The sequence below is a fragment of the Macrosteles quadrilineatus genome, unplaced genomic scaffold (assembly GCF_028750875.1).
Source record: "Macrosteles quadrilineatus isolate MER2022 unplaced genomic scaffold, UCM_ALF_1.0 Scaffold_4__1_contigs__length_99947679, whole genome shotgun sequence".
NCBI classification, from domain to species: domain Eukaryota; kingdom Metazoa; phylum Arthropoda; class Insecta; order Hemiptera; family Cicadellidae; genus Macrosteles; species Macrosteles quadrilineatus.
Window position 1 is genome coordinate 14,039,387 of NW_026542597.1, and position 16,897 is coordinate 14,056,283.

Sequence of the window (16,897 nt, forward strand, 5' to 3'; positions counted from 1 at the left end):
TCACTTATGATAATGTAAGAGATGAAGTTCGGAAGACCCACCGACATCAGATATGAGGTTAAGTCAGTTACAAACTTGTTATCTGAGGAAAGAAGAGTAAACTAAATTAGCATTTCACAATCGAGTTTTTACTCGTGATAGAGTCAGAATTAGGTTAACAAATCTGGATTGCGCTTTATGAGGCTTTAAGGATCGGAACTTTTTATTTATAGTTGATCGTTGAATTTAATTAAAACTATTTTATCCACAGCACAATAAAAACTCGATAATATTACAATTTGTTTATAATAATTAGATTAAATAATAATCAAGTGTTTGTTTTTATTTTTTTTATTTTTTTTTTTATTTATAAATAGTATGGTTTGCTGATAAATTAATCTCTGTGCTGAATACAGGCTTCAGGTTTCAATAATATAAGCAAAATACATGTTTATACCACATTTATAAGCCATATTAGAAAGTATACCCAAATTGATGATAAAAATCAAATGAAATTTTCTTGGATGATTCATAACCAAACCCCATGTACTAATTGGTAAACAGATACACACGTTAAATACACATTTAAAGACGATTAAATACATTTTCTTTTGAATCTAACATTCAATAAGTGTCTATTACTCAAAACGTATTTAATTTATACTAGCAAAAGAATAGATAAAATATTATGTCCTTATCATATCAACATAACCAATATAAAAAATTTAGTTAAATTACCTTTTCAACACCACAAATATTATAAACATCTAAATTCAACATGTTTGTAGTAAAACCAATAAGTCATCATTACCAGCGCTAATTAGCCAACAAGTAAACTATACAAAGCTATGAACATTATGTGCATAGAGTGATCGGTTGATCTATTTACCAACGTTTATTTGATATATGTTTCTCGTGTTCCCTTCTGTTTGTACAGTAATTTACTACTATTCTCGATAAGTAAAAGCGCAGTAATGGTACCAACACTTAAACAACGCATCAATATAACAAGCAAAGGAATTTTAAACTTAAGAAGTAGTTTTCTATATCAAAACTTTAAATGAACAACAAAAATTAAGTGGATTTGTTAAAAATTATACTGTTTGATGTACAAAAAAAGTTGATTATTTGTAAATCCAAACAAAAATACATAAAAACTAATTTTTACGTGAAAATGTAAATGATAAGGCATTTATTTACAAATTAGAAAATAAGAGTAACTGTATTATATTACTTGACATGAATAATAAGTACTTTTTGTTTAAACGTTATATATTCCAATATTTGTAACAAGAACTATATATTTTGTTAATGAAGGAGAAATGCAATACAAATAAGCAATCAGCAACAATGAGAGGTACTTAAAATAAACATAGCTAAAGCATATTCTGGAATTTTGACAACCACAATAGTATTTAAGTTTAACTTATGAGTTTATTTTATGTGTTAACTGTGACATAATATTCACTATATTCTACCAAGTAAATAAAGACGTATCCTAACCTTTACCTCGATGTATTCGTATGTTAGTATAGTTACGAATTGGGTTAGAGAAACAAAGTCAACTCGGTAGACGGTTCAAGATGTTTTGCCAGCTCTTCTGGTGTTGGCATAAAGTTAGAACGCTTTCAGTGGATTTGTGAATACTTTAAATAACAACTCGGAATCACTTAATGAATACCTATTATTTTGAAATCTATATAATTCAACTTGTATTCTTAACAATGATCCCAAATAACCTATGATATTAGCGAATTTCCCATATAGGGAATAAGCTATTACCGTAGTACTCATGGTAAGACCTGGACCCGGGACCGATTTTTTTTCGTTTTGAGGTCCCTAGAGGCCAAAAACACCATCTGTTCAAATTCATATATATATATATATATGTATATATATATATATATATACATATATAAATTGAATAATCCAATATATGAAAAAATAGCAAAATTGAGAAAATAATAATGAAAATAAGTACAACACATCATATAGTATATAAATTAAACAATGAAGATAAAATTTACATATCTTATTTTGATTTTTGTTTACTTTGAAAATGGCCTTAGAGCCGAAACTATAGTCAGTAAATATTTTAATAAATAATTTTACTTGGGTACTAAGTTTATTAATGTTTAATCTTTATATATATATATATATATATATATATATATATATATATATATATATATATACATGAGTGTGTGTCCTTCAGCGCGATAACTCGAGCAAAAATGATCCGATTTTGATGAAATTTGGTACAAACGTGTAAACCTACGTTTATTTGAACGAGTTCGCGAACCAGCATGATCGGACCATGGGAACAGGGGTTTATGGGGGCTTTTATGGGGTAAAAATGAGTTTTTCCTATTTTTGACCCAAAAAACATAAAATTTTGAAATTTCTTTCCAAAATATTTTGTAGAGCTTAACAAAAACAAATAATTAAGTATATTTAAGCGTTATAATGCGCCTAATGGTTACGGAGAAAATTCCAAAAAATTGGTAATTTAAAATTCCCATGTTATTCTTATGGAGAATAAGTAAACCGTTGTAGTGTGCTTGTTTATTAACATAGTTTGCCCAAATTTGGAAAATGTTTTTATTTCTTACTATCTATTAACATTTTACATAAAAAACGATTTACCCTCCCTGTTGCAGCAAACCTAAGTATGTGTTAAACTGATTCCATTTAAATAGGGAATAAATGTGATATTTTTAAGGAGACATTTTAGTCTAAATCCAATCATGCAAATGGAAATTCGCGTAGTCTGCAGGTTTGCTGCGGCGGGGGTATTTTTACGTTGCAATAGTACTAAAGTCATTTCTTTGTTAGTAAAATTTACGAGAATATGGAGTATATAAGCCCTAGACATTGCTATGTCAAGAATTTGATCCTTCCCTCTCATATACATCAACCCCGTATAACCCCGCCCCTACTGACAATACTGTACTATAGTACTGTATTGATTCTAGTCAGCTGATCGTCCCTAGAGCTAGGGTGACGTCATTGATCGAATGGTCCGAATACAACCATAGGCTACTAGTACCTTCTAAATTGCATTGTAGAGAACAATAAAGTGAGAAGGAAATTATATTCTTTAGCGTGAGTACGGTAAGCTACTCAGCTTAACCTACTAAGTTATATAGCTATCAAGTGGATAAGAAGCATCCTTTTAAGTTTTACATATTTAAAGGGAATAACACGTGTCTTCGGTGTATTTACTATGCACACAACGTACTTAAAAAATTTGCAAAATGCAGAAGTTTAATAAGTGTGCCAGCTTCTCTAAGTGTTTAAACTTCGATCATATTTATCATTATCAAAACTAGTTGTTACCCACGGGCTTCACCCCGTTTGACTTTTATAAGTATTAATAAAACTATTGATTGGTTAAGAGCTGAAATAATCTAAACAGAATACAGTAATACAAACAAATAATCACACCTAAGGTAATACATTGAAACAATAACAAACAAATAAGCACAGCTGAGGTATTTTTAACCGACTTCCCCACTACCAACAAAAGGAGGAGGTTCTCAATTTGTTTGTGGCGATGTTTTTTTTTTCTATGTATGTTCACCAATTTCTCTGTGATTCTTTTACCGATCAGTGTGGTTCCACCACCAAAATAACCAGGAGAGTTTCTATTTGGTACCTTATATATTATGTTTAAGTATAATATTTGTTTCGGTGAAAAATTCTGAAAACCTTAAATATTCAACATTTATTTTGTTTACATTTGTGCAGAGAAGGCAATAAATCATAATAACATTCCTACAGCTGTTAGTTGAAACCATTTAAATGAAGCTACAGACAATTTTTCATGAAACAGTTGCTTCATATTGATCAAAAAACTATTTCTTGCCATGGAGCCTAAATAAATTACATTGAGAAAAATGCATTTTGTTTTGGTTAATATAAAAAATGTATTTTAACGTTTTACCTGATTTGTGTATACAGTAATTCTGTTTTTAGTATTGAATATTCTGACTTACAAAAACATATATGTTTCAGTGAATAGCTGTATGATATTGTTGACAAATAAAGGTGTATTGTGAAAAACCAAAGCATTCGTAAAACAGGTCTAAATATAAATCAAATGCAATTATTCCTTACACGACCTAAGAAGTGTGACAGTGCATAATCGTCGATTGTCTTAAAAGTGTTAAATATTTTAATTACTTAACATGCATTTGCAGATGTGGAATGTTTATTGATATTCTCTACCCAGTTACTACATCATATCAATACTATTATGCCTGCTTCGGGAAGTCCTAGAGGAAGATGATTTGCAATTTCGACTAGGCTATATCTTGATCAAAGAAAACCACCTACATGGCTTGCACCACTTTTAGCTGAACCAATCTTTCATATACATATTTCATTTGCAGATGTGGAATGTTTATTAATATTCTCTACCCAGTTACTATAACATATCAATACTATTATGCCTGCTTCGGAAAGTCCTAGAGGAAGATGATTTGCAATTTCGACTAGGCTATATCTTGAGCAAACAAAACCCCCTACATGACTTACACCACTTTTAGTTGAACCAATCTTTCATATAATATTTTCCAAAGGTACTATACGAAAGGTACTATAGTGTTAACGACCAATTTTCCACTTTTGAGAGATTTTTTAGTGCTGGTAGCTGAGGAATAACTTTCATATTGTTCCAAAAGGCTTGAGACGTTACTGTATTTCTTTTTATAATGTAGAAGTACACCGATTGCAGGGAACGATGATGTCTGACATTTCAATGTATCTAGAAAAGACAATTAGTTTTTCATTAGGCCTAATGTAATGGACAACTCTTTCTTTCTTAAGGAATATCTAAAGATGTTTATTTCCATACCCATTGATTATGTAACCTGAACAGGTGACTCAAGCAGTTTTAAAATAATGATTGTTCTGTGGAACTTTTGATTGTTTCAAACAGTTTTGCTTATCGAAAATCCTCATGTAATTAATGTATAATATACAGTCACTAAAAATCATGAAATAATTTATTTTTGTAAAAAAATACAACCGACTTCAAACGCTCTAAAAAGAATGAAATAATTTCAATAAAGTAAAAACTTTTGTATTAGACAAGCTCACGTATTTCAAGTCGGCGCGGCTCAAACTGCAAATATGATTGATGTGTGTGTATTTTGAAAATCAATAAATTGTAGCTGGATAACATAAATATATAAAAAACATACTGAACTGTTTTATTGTTTATACCTATATTAAAGGAAATATTTTCTTGTATTTTATGTTTACTTCAGAATAAATGCATTATGAAAATAACACACACAAATGTTCTATATGAATAGGAAAATAATTTAGTTTGATATTATGATAGGGAAAAGAAGCTAGTTTAGTATTAAAACGTTACTTTTCCAAGTTAGAAACATTTAAATGCGTTATAATCTTTTTAAAGATACTCGTTAATACCACTATAATACCGATCTCTGATTACGGTGATAAAATAACACTTAACGCATAACTATGAAAAAGACATGCAGATTAACACCTTTAATTATAGATAGTCACCTGCAATATGGACACCCTCTTTCAATTTTGCATCAAAAATCATCATAGAGCCGCGCTGACTTAAAATACGTGAGCTTGCCTAATACAAAAGTTTTTACTTTATTGAAATTATAACATTAGGTATATGGAAAGTCCCCTTTAGAAAGAAACTACGGCCTTGAATGGCAATTTATGAAATAATGGATAGTTTTGCGCGTAGCTTCTCGTCATGACGAACTTTTGAAGTATATGGTTAGAGGGTGTGACTTGTAGTTTTCTCAAAAGTTCATGGGTACTTTGAAGTTTATTTTTGGATATTTGCAGATATATCAAGTAAAGAAAAAACAATAAAATTATTCATGCTGCTGTCGAATTTCTTGTACTACTTCTTAGAATTGTTGTTTCTTAACAAGAACAACTTCTTTTAAAAGTGCAATGTAAATTCATAAGCACGGCAGCAAGCCATGCTTAAATGAAAAGTGTGGCTATGTGTAAAGGGTCAACGACCTGTAAAATATAAGGGATTAGCAGCCAATACCCTTAGCATTGCATTGCAATTGAAATACCTAAACACATTCTGCATTCGCATATTTAGGGTTCCAGAAATAATAAGGATTTAGACAAACCTTTTGGACTAAGTTGACCAATATCGAGTTGGACGGTTTGTAGTTTCTATAATGTTTAACATAAAGAAAATAACATAAAATGCTATTAGATTGAAAGGTAAAACATAATTTTACACGGATCGCATGTGCTTGAAGCCATAACTAACATCTGTGTCAGAATCAGAAGTCTGCATTGCAGTAGGGCACGACTGAATGACCTAACTACCAACAAACTACAAACTGTTAATTAGCTTCCCCATTTATTTATCATAAAAAATAATTATATTGAAACAAATTTTAGTCTTTGATTAAAATTTGTTATACATTTGAACCTTACATGAACCGCATTAGTTGTATGTCGGTAAATAATGATAATGAAACCGTAACGGTAATGTCCTGGAATATAAACTCAAAATAATAACGCTTGTAAAATCTAATTCATCGAACTACTAAACTACTGGTTAGGTTTGTGCATGTGATATAATTTTTTTTAATGTCTCTTTGTTTGGAAGAGAATTATTTCCGGTTGTTTAGGAAAATGACATTGATGAAAATCTTACCTGTATGAGATGGTCTTGGTTTTTTCCTGAAACAGAAAATTTTGAATTACAAAACTGCGATGGAAAGAGTAGTTGTCATATGTTTTATGTGAAACTCTACAAAACCTTGTAAAGGTTAATGAATAACTTCTTAATCATCATTGTACGTGTTATTAAATTTACGAAAGTAAATAAAAGAGACAACCTCCTATTGGTTCTGATGATGATTGGAGTGTCCAATCGAAATCGATCACCACTTACCATCTTTTTTGTATATTTACCGTCTTGTGAGTAACAGTATAAGCGTAAATATAAGTTTTAAGTGTTATAAGGCTATATTTTATTTACTTTCCGTAAAAGTTAATGCTTTCTTATTTTTAATGCTTGTATTTACTAACTACTATATAAGTAGGTACATCATTTACAAAATTTAAATACATTTACTAGATACACTATCTTTGATTCAATTCATCCTTGTAACAAGATTATGCTATAATAAAATTGTATTTATAATAAAAACTATAGAACATTTTTTTTGCTCCAAAACGCATTTTTAATGTTTTAAAGTCAACCGGCCTAGCAGGACCAGTCTATTTTTCAACTTCTTCTTGATTACAAATGTATTTTAGTTTAAAGAGAAGCGAAATTTTGAAATTTTGTTAAAATATGTAATCCAAAACTCTATATAGATCTATCTATCTCTATCTAGCACTATTTGACGTAAAAGTCGTTTTAGAATATTCATTTTACAAAAAATTTCTCCGTTAAAATTGTTCAGATCCGGCCTCAAGCAATATTACACATTCCTCAGCTATCCACACGGTGTTTTGAAGGCAGTTAACCAAGGATGTAATGGACCAGTGGACTGTAAAATCTGGCTCAGTAGAGACCAAAACAGCGCGGTGTTCGAGACTGATGTTTTCAACACTTGGAATTTTGAAGTAATAATAGATTCCTTTATGTTTGCATTAATACGTTGTTTCAGAAGGGGGTTTTGCAAATTAGGAAGTTTGGGTTTTTAAAGTGTAGTTTTTTTTTTTTTTTATGGAACAAAACATTATTAACTTAAAACTAGTTAAATGCGCATTGATTATTCTGAATCTATATTGGTCTTGACAAACGATCATTTTTTTTTTAATACAAACCTGATTATGATGAAAGGTTTGAGCCAGCAAGTTATAAAGCTATCCAGGTTAACAGGACCAGTTTATTTTTTAACTGCTTAAAATGGTGAAATTTGGTTTAAAATGCTAAATTGACATTCATTAAGGGTTTTAAAGGCAGTTTTAAGTCGATAAAACGGATATGGATGTGAATAGGCCATACACCGTTACCTAGGATATATTTCTTGGTTCACTTTATATTTGAATTTTGCTCAGTAAGTATTTTACTAGTTAACGTTTATTGCTATTAACAAACTATTATTTAGAGGGAACCGGAAGCTGTAAGACTTGTATATTCTTTTATATTCCAGATGTCCTCGCCTGCAGTTTATTTAATTACACTCAAATTAAAGTAGCTAATATTTTTGTAAACGAATTGTCAATTCACGAGGTAATAAAAACCGTACAAAGAACGAACATTAGTAGATGCGAACGTGTTATCAAATTATCCAGAAAGTATCCAAGGCAGATCCCAGTCACGCTACATGGCGTGTAGACAGAGTTGTGACTAATGTGGCGCCTCTAGCGGATAAATGAACAACTGACATGATCAGCTGATCATCATGGTCAAGCTTTGTCTTATGTACCCTAAAACATATGTTTCACTGAGCCTTAATTCATTTGTTTGAATGTGTATCTAATTCTGTACTGACCTAACACAACACTATAAGCACAAAGATTTTATATAAATGTAGTATATAGCTTCTTGATCAGCATTATATGTGATATATAAATTATGACTACGTTGGTGTGAAAAAATATGTTTGTATGATAAATTACTCTTTAAATAATTTAATAATTTCTTTAGTAGCAGTTAGAATTTATCCAAGATGGCCGCTGACCTCCAAGGACTCTTAAACTGTAAGTTGGATGAATGAAGTATTGACTATATATTAAACCCGCTTATCAGCAAGGACATAAAATTATATTTCAAGGAAAATGAAAAATGATTTGCTAAAATTTATTTTCATAATAATGGTTTTAAATTATAATAACCTATTTATCTGCAGAAAACCTTTTACCGTCTGTTACAAGAGCTTCTAAAAGCACGACTTGTGTTTTCGTCGTATTTTAAAAAGTTGTATTTCTTTCAAAGACACAGAAACTTTTAACTGGTTATCAAAGAGTTGGTTTGACTAGTAGAGATAATTTACAATGTGAAACTTCTCAACTGTGGAAAGACAAGGGACGATGAATAAAGAGCTTTGAGAACTTTATTTCAGGAACACAAAGTGGCCAAGTTAACCGTTCCAAGTGAAAATATCTGTAATTTTCCGTTAAATGATTGTGTAAGTCTTTTACATTAGGATTTTCTTCCGTTTAATACGCTATCCAACATTACTACGGCATTAAATTGTGGGAAAGAAAGGCTTAATAGGAGTGGTCAAATATTGAGAAGAAGGAGTGTATGAATTTTTGTGAGTAAGTTAAAGTGTTGATTAACAATATCCTGTTGTGCTGACCAACTGGCTTTAACTTGGTCGGTGTACTTGGTCTGGGGGTTAGATTCTTTTATAGGGGTTACTGTGATGTACTGGATGACAGGTTCCTTCTAGGAGGGGGGGGGGCTGGAGCCCCAGGGCTTTGGCCTTAAGTTCAGGTAAGACAAGTGAGGATTTTCCAAATTCGGGTTTAGAGTATTTTTCCAAATCGGGGTAACGGTTTTAATCTAAGTTATTAACACTGATCTAGTCTACTATTTCTGTTGATTGTTATTTATCTTTTTTTATTTTGTAGGCTGAGAATAAATTCGGGTTTTTTACCGAGTGCTGAGTTTGTTCCCTGAGCTACGTCACTCAATGTTTTAAAGAAGGTTTTAGGTTACCTTCCATTACAAATGTAAAATGGATTTCATAAAATAAAATTGTCATATTGTTCTTCCTACTAGTATTAAAGGTTGTGTTCATGTGTAACAAAGCTTAAGGAATTATATAAATATTCACTGAAATCCAAGCCTACGAATAAAATATTTGATGAGGAGATGAAAAATCAGGTTGAGTTCTGAAAGCTGTTAAACTGATCGTAAATTCGTTGAAGGAAGGCGATGAAACGTAAAACTCCGTTCTCGACGATTTCCCTCTTGTGCATAGAATCAAACCATTCTCTTTTATCGATATCCACGAAACCCAAAGAACAGGCAAGGCTATTACAGTAACTTTTGGCAATTATAGGTTTTGTTCAATACAATTTGCAAATTTCTTGTGTATAAGTGCAATATAACTATCAGCTATTAATTAACAGCTGTCTAAGGAACATGTCGGTCTTAGTCACTAACAAGACTACAAGATCACGCCACTCATCCTACACTTGACTCTTATTTAATACGCACATAGTGGCGTATAATAATTAATAATTGATAAATAATAATATAATAGTAATGAACGGAAAAACACTAAAAAGGGAAAGCAAGCATATGTTATCGTATGTGTGAAACTTTAATGACATTCTTTAGCTGTTTTAACTATTGAAACGATATTAACAATGTTGGTAGTAATTAATGCAATAAATATTAGCACTTTATAGTAAAAATAGTACTATTAATGAGAGTACCTAATAAATATAATAGTGGTATGAATATAAATAGTACCGGTACCTAATAAATATAACTAATAAATACTATAGATCAATAGCACCTTTTTATTGAGTGAATAAGCATTTGATAAACAGCAAACTAACAACAATAACAACATACTATATGATAATTGTTTTATGATTCAATATATTTTGTTATCTTAAAATTCATATTTAATTAGGATAGTGTTGGATAATTTTCTTTGCCCAAGCAAAACCGCATGAGAACTGTCAAAACATCTTGAACCACCTTATTCAGTTAACATTGTTTATCCACCTTAGTTAATAATGACTAGACTAACACATCTTGGTTAAAACTCATGTATGTAATTATATTATTGGAGAAAAAATAATATCATGTAGTGGTCAATTTTTAAAACATAGTCCTTAATTTTAACCAACAAGGAGGAAAGATTTCGGTAAATGCTTTAGAAAATTAATTACTATCAAAGCTTGCATTATTACATTCAATAGTGAGACGGGTATGAATGATTGTAGCTATCTTCTGTAAATATGAAATAAAACAGTTCCATATAAAAAAATTGTTTTATTGTGTGCTAGGACCTGATTTTACATCATAGTTTTAATTCCCCTTCTGGGATAAAACAAATTCACTCATAAACCCATTGACTATTAGTAGGTATAGTTAAGCATAAGAACTGCCGAAGAAAATGTATAAAATAATATGACATAAACAACTTGAATTTAATATTTTATCTTCATGAAAAGTAACTTTTAATTGCCAAGTCATACAGATTCATAAAGCTCAATCCAGATTTGTTACCTAATACTGACTCAATCACGAGTAAAAACTCGATTGTGAAATGCTAATTTAGTTTACTCTTCTTTCCTCAGATAACAAGTTTGTAACTGACTTACCCTCATATCTGATGTCTTTGGCTGTTTAGAACTTTCATCTATTACATTATCATAAAGTACTTTGAGTTTTAAGCTTGGTCTTTGTCTTTTTCAAAAAGTTAGTATCATCGTTAGTCATAAAGGGTGATAATATTAGCCACAGAAACCTCCTTTAAATGAACTAGCCAGTATTTCAAATTCACATGGATCATAAGCCTCATCGTCAATTTGTGACCGTAAAAAGGGTTTCTACTTTGTAATGTTGGCAGGGACAGTGCATGAAAATGTTCCAAACAATAACGACGAAGATACTGAAATAGTTTATAGCTGTTTATTAAAAACCAAATTAAACAAGCTCCTGATTGAAAACTTTTTGTAACTCAATCTATAATTAGCCTAATTTTTATGATAGTTATATGTAGTATTTGGTTGCGTCAAAGTAGGGGGATTAGTTCCTGTGATATGAAATATTTCCAGATGTCGTTGGACATTGTTATTAATTATCACTTCTGTTTGTAATCATTCTTTCATTCTCTAGATTGAACTCTTACTTATGAATTTCATTACTTGTATCGTGTTAAATAAAGCTTACTCATTCAAGGCAAATAATCTTTATTCTCCAATAGTTCCTTAGTGGGTCAAAACATGGTGAGCCGAAATTAGAAGAAACTGGATATTGCCCATTACAGACACACGTAATTATACCCAGACAATCCAAAAATTATTCAATTTCTATATAGCTATGATTAATCCGATTTGAGGAAACATCTTTGGTGTAAATTACCTATTAAAGCTGTTTGTAAAGCATGAGTTAATCATTTCATTTAGTGCTATTCAACATGAATTTGACAGCCAAATTATACAGTGAATATCATTGACGTTCACGTTAGAGCTGCGATGAATTGCATTCATTTGAAGACGTACTTCAAAAGAGAAAGACAGAATCAGGGTGGATTGTGCCCAAGAAGCTCCACCCCTCTAGTGACGGATTAGGGCCCCTCTTTGGGGCTGACTACCCTTAGATGACGTATTGGGTTGCTTAGCAACATGATATATGCATACATCTCCTTAGATGTATGATATAATAATCAAACACCAAATTATAGTTGATAAGTGATATATCATTAGCTGATAACATGGTAATATCATTTAGATATTACAGGATACATCGCATGTTTCATATAACAACTCAATTTATGTACATTTCGATTGAAAAATTACTTTTGACCAAATACTACATACATATTATAAAAATAAATTATAGAGGATTTAGCTTAAGTTTTATTAGCTAAATATTAGCCTTTGATAATTACCCTTTTGTAGAATGACAAAATACTTAGTTAAACAATTTTAAGTCAGGAGCTTGTTTAATTTTATTTCAAATAAACTACTATTTACTACTTCCGTACCTTCATTGTTATTGATTGGAACATGTGCATGCACAACATCATTACATGGAAAACATTTTTATGGTAAAAGTAACATTTATGATCATATCCAAGTGAATTTACTATAACTAGTTAATTTAACGGAATATTTTCAGTGATTAACATTCCAAGATTCCAGACTTTATATAGTGCAAACTTTTGACTGAAGAAGACAAAGGCCAAGTTTAAAATTCCCATTTGCTTATGATAATGTAAGAGATGAAGTTCGGAAGACTCAACGACATCAGATATGAGGTTAAGTCAGTTACAAACTTGTTATCTGAGGAAAGAAGAGTAAACTAAATTAGCATTTCACAATCGAGTTTTTACTCTTGATAATGTCAGTATTAGGGTAACAAATCTGGATCGTGCTTTATGATTCTTTATGACTTGGCAATTGAAAACTATTATTCGTGAATATTAAATATCAAACCCAAATTAATTGCATCATATAATTTTTTAAATTTGTATATAGGTCTACAGCAGGCCTTATGTTAAACCATACGCACTCTATTAGTCAATTAGTTTACAATTGAACTTATTTTTTTACAAAGGGATTAAAAATATGTTCAAAAATCGAGTCCTAACACACAATAAACCTAAGTTTATTTCAATATTTAACTGCTTCATTTCAAATTTACAGAACATAGCTACAATCATCCACACCAGTTTCATTATTGAAGAAAATATTTAATGTAAACTTCAATTGTAATTAATTTTCAAAAACATGTACCCAAATCTTACCTCCTAAATGATTTTAAAAATTAAGCACTATACAAAATTTACTACTATATGATATTAGTTTTTATTCAAAATTATAATTTCAAACATTATTCTTTATCAAGATGTGTTAGACTCGTTATTAACTAAGGTATATAAACAACCTTAACTGAGTAAGGCGGTTTAAGATGTTTTGACAGCTCTCCTGCGGTTTCGCTTAAGTAAGACGGCTTCTAAAGTGGTTTCGTTAGCTAAATTCATATGAAAATTTGAAATATCTTTGATTATTTTTTAAACATCATGCTGCAAAATTCCACACAAAATTTTCAAGGGTCATTTAGATATTACTTTGTAAAAAAAGTGTACACAATGGATCAAAATAATGTTGAAATTATCAGTTTAATAACAAAAAAAAACAATTGGTGAGTGTATAAGCCTTAGATATTGCTATGACAAGAATGTGCTCCAACCCTCTCCTGCACATCAACCACATACGACCCGTCTCTCGTACTATAGTGCTGTATTGATTCTAGTCAGCTGATCATCCCTAGGGGGTGACGTCATCGATCGAGTGGTCCGAATACAACCATAGGCCACTAAATCCAACTAGATTACATTGACAAGACTAATAGATTGAGAGCGAAATAGTGTTCAACGTAAATGCATTGGATAGGCTGTGAATGTAACTTTCATCCTTAGGGTGTCGACTTAAAATATCAAATAAGTACTGATGGTAATTTTACGTTGTGTATTTGACAATTTCATACTATAAATTTCCATTATATAAGTTATAAAAGAATTAAAACAAGAACGAAAATGACACCAGTTGAACTTATCTTTAAGCAATTGACTTAATATTCGTTTTGTATAGTTTTCGAGTTTAGAGATAATTATAGTGTCAAATTCTATACATTAATAATAAAAATTTCCGTTGAAAATTTAGCTAGGTTAACACGGTAAAAAAATGCTTTTCACCTGGTATTAAAACAAAATATTATGTGTGAAATTCACTAAGGGCATGCTGTAAATTTACATAATTTTCACAAAACCAGTTTGCTTTAAAACAAAATTTAAACGACGTATACTATTTATTGTAATACAGTTTATGATGTCATAAAAATTTCGTTTCCAAAGTTATTTAGTGAATCATACTGAATTTGTTTGCACGATAAATTTAAAATTCCATCAGTTAAAATATAAAAAGTTGGCAATTCCTTTTATGAACAATTTCTAATAAATTGCTCAGAGGTTTTAGCTTTTCTAAGCATGGTAACCAGATAAACATAAAAGCAAAACGAAGGCAGCTATGTGGAAAGAGTTAATGAACTGCACAACATGCCAGATTGACAGCGAAAACTACAAGCAATTAAAATGTTTCATCTAAATATGAATAGGAATTGCATTTCTAGGGCTAGAACCTATATTATAGGTAATAGTGGCTACTTGATCGTTTTGAATGCATATTAAACCAACTGAAATAATGTGCGCCTCATAATTTCGGTTCAAGTTATTTATTTAGTTAGTGATTTCCCTAACTAACAACACTATATATTCCCTAACTAAAAACATTATTTCCCTAACAACATTATGTGTACATATAGGGTTTATTTTTAGTACGTTAAAAAATAATGGATTAGAGACTGAACATAATTTGTACACGGGTCGCATGCACTTGAAGCCATAACTAACATCTGTGTCAGGATCAGAAGTCTGCATTGCAGTAGGGCACGACTGAAGGACCTAACTACCAACAAACTACAAACACTGTTCGTTAACTTCAACGAAGAAATACTAAGTAAACTATGGTATTTATGCTCAAAACCTATGAGTAGTTTTGTGTTGTAGTGTCTTTAAAATTATAAAAGGCTAATGCACTCGTATCACTTAAAATTCCATCATCTATACTATTGTGATTAAATTTATTATTTCAAGTATAAACTTGAAGCTATAAGCTTAGTTTGTCCACCAACCACGAAACACTCTTCACCGATATGAACATTTGGTTGACATCATCGAGGTTAACAAACTAGCAATGTTGGTTGTAGAAAAAGACACAATGATTTAATCTATAACCATCAAACTTTAAAAAACATCCCTTTTGAACACTAACCCTTTAAAATTTACTCCATCGATCTTTATTTAATTATTGTATTTTCAGTGTACTCAAGAAGTTACACTTAAATTCTTTGCAATAACAAAGACTTGCAAGCTTTATTAAGTACATCTTTGGTTGGATGTCGTTATATAAAGGAAAGGAATGCAGTTTTATACCTGTATCAAATGCTCGCCTTTTTCTCCTGAAAAAAGAATAATTAAAGTTAGATAACTGTGAAAACAAGAGAAGTTTCTAATAATCAAACCCACTTAAAATAGTAAAAGTTTTATGATAAAATGAAAACAAATGTCTTATAATGTATAAATTGACTGATTATTTTAAATTTTTAAGTTTAAAAATACGATGTTCGGTTAGTCGAAATCGTTTTAAGTTATGTATTTCCTTACTCGTTCCTTACTTTTTTTATATCAATTTATTTTACAGTTAGTTAAAAAAATACAATTTAATTACGATTAGATCATTACAAACTCTTAATGGCCAATTTATTTCAAGGGACTATTAAAGAAAATAACTAGAGAACCCGTGCGGCTCAATGAGCCGCATATTATGAAAAAAATTCTCCGTGGAGAACCCTGAAAAGTAAGGTGATATTAACCTTTTCATGTGCTCCATTTTTTACCCACAAACTCTGGATTGCCAACTGGACTGCTATAATCTGCTTTGAATAGGCTAAAGCAGCAACACCATTGAAAGTTGGTCTGTCAGTCTCACGTTGTTCAGTGGAGTTTCTCTTAATACCCGTCCCAAAGTTATTAAAGTATGGATTCATTTGTCGACATAGGTTGGATAACTCTTGTAGTAGCTATACGATTTGGATAGCAATTTTCATATCCTCTTTTTGAACAGCGTATATTATTTGCCTCTCCTAAATCATAAAAATAAACTTGACCGTAACAACTCAATCGTTGAATACATAAACACAAATTCCCTCACTTATTATTCAGGTCTAATATTGCCACTAAAACTTCCAATAGCAAATGAGTTGTTGAAACTTCTTATTTTTGACTTGAAATGTCTGGATTGTGTTGGTAAATTCAGTCAAAAAACCTTGTATAAGTTTTTTCCGAGGAACTGGTAACATAACCTAGAAGTAAACAATCCATTTGCGTTTTTTTTCTCGATTGAAGTAGAGCAAGTAATACAAAAGTTTACTATAAAAACAAAAGGTCGGTCAAGATTTGGTATATGATAGGTTCAAGAATGAACTTATCATAGTCAAAGCATTATTATAGTTTCTACCACGAATCCTAGAAAAATACCCACTAAATGTTTTGAAATATCTCGATCTGTCAGTTTCAGAAGTAAACATTTCTTGCATGCATTCATTTGATCTGACATTAGGCGAGTTTACTTTACCACCGTGTAACACTATGTGCTTCGTATATTTTTCACTTCCAAA

The 16,897-nt window shown here is 30.7% G+C and overlaps 1 protein-coding gene across 1 annotated transcript in view; it reads right to left on the reverse strand.

The window, feature by feature from the left end:
• The window catches only part of LOC128992100 (uncharacterized), a 241,320-nt gene that overhangs the window by 139,155 nt on the left and 85,268 nt on the right, over window positions 1–16,897 (reverse strand). Inside the window, exon 2 of the mRNA XM_054415509.1 lies at window positions 6,665–6,690. The gene's annotated coding sequence lies outside the window, so the exon portion shown is untranslated. The remainder of the gene's footprint in view (window positions 1–6,664; window positions 6,691–16,897) is intronic.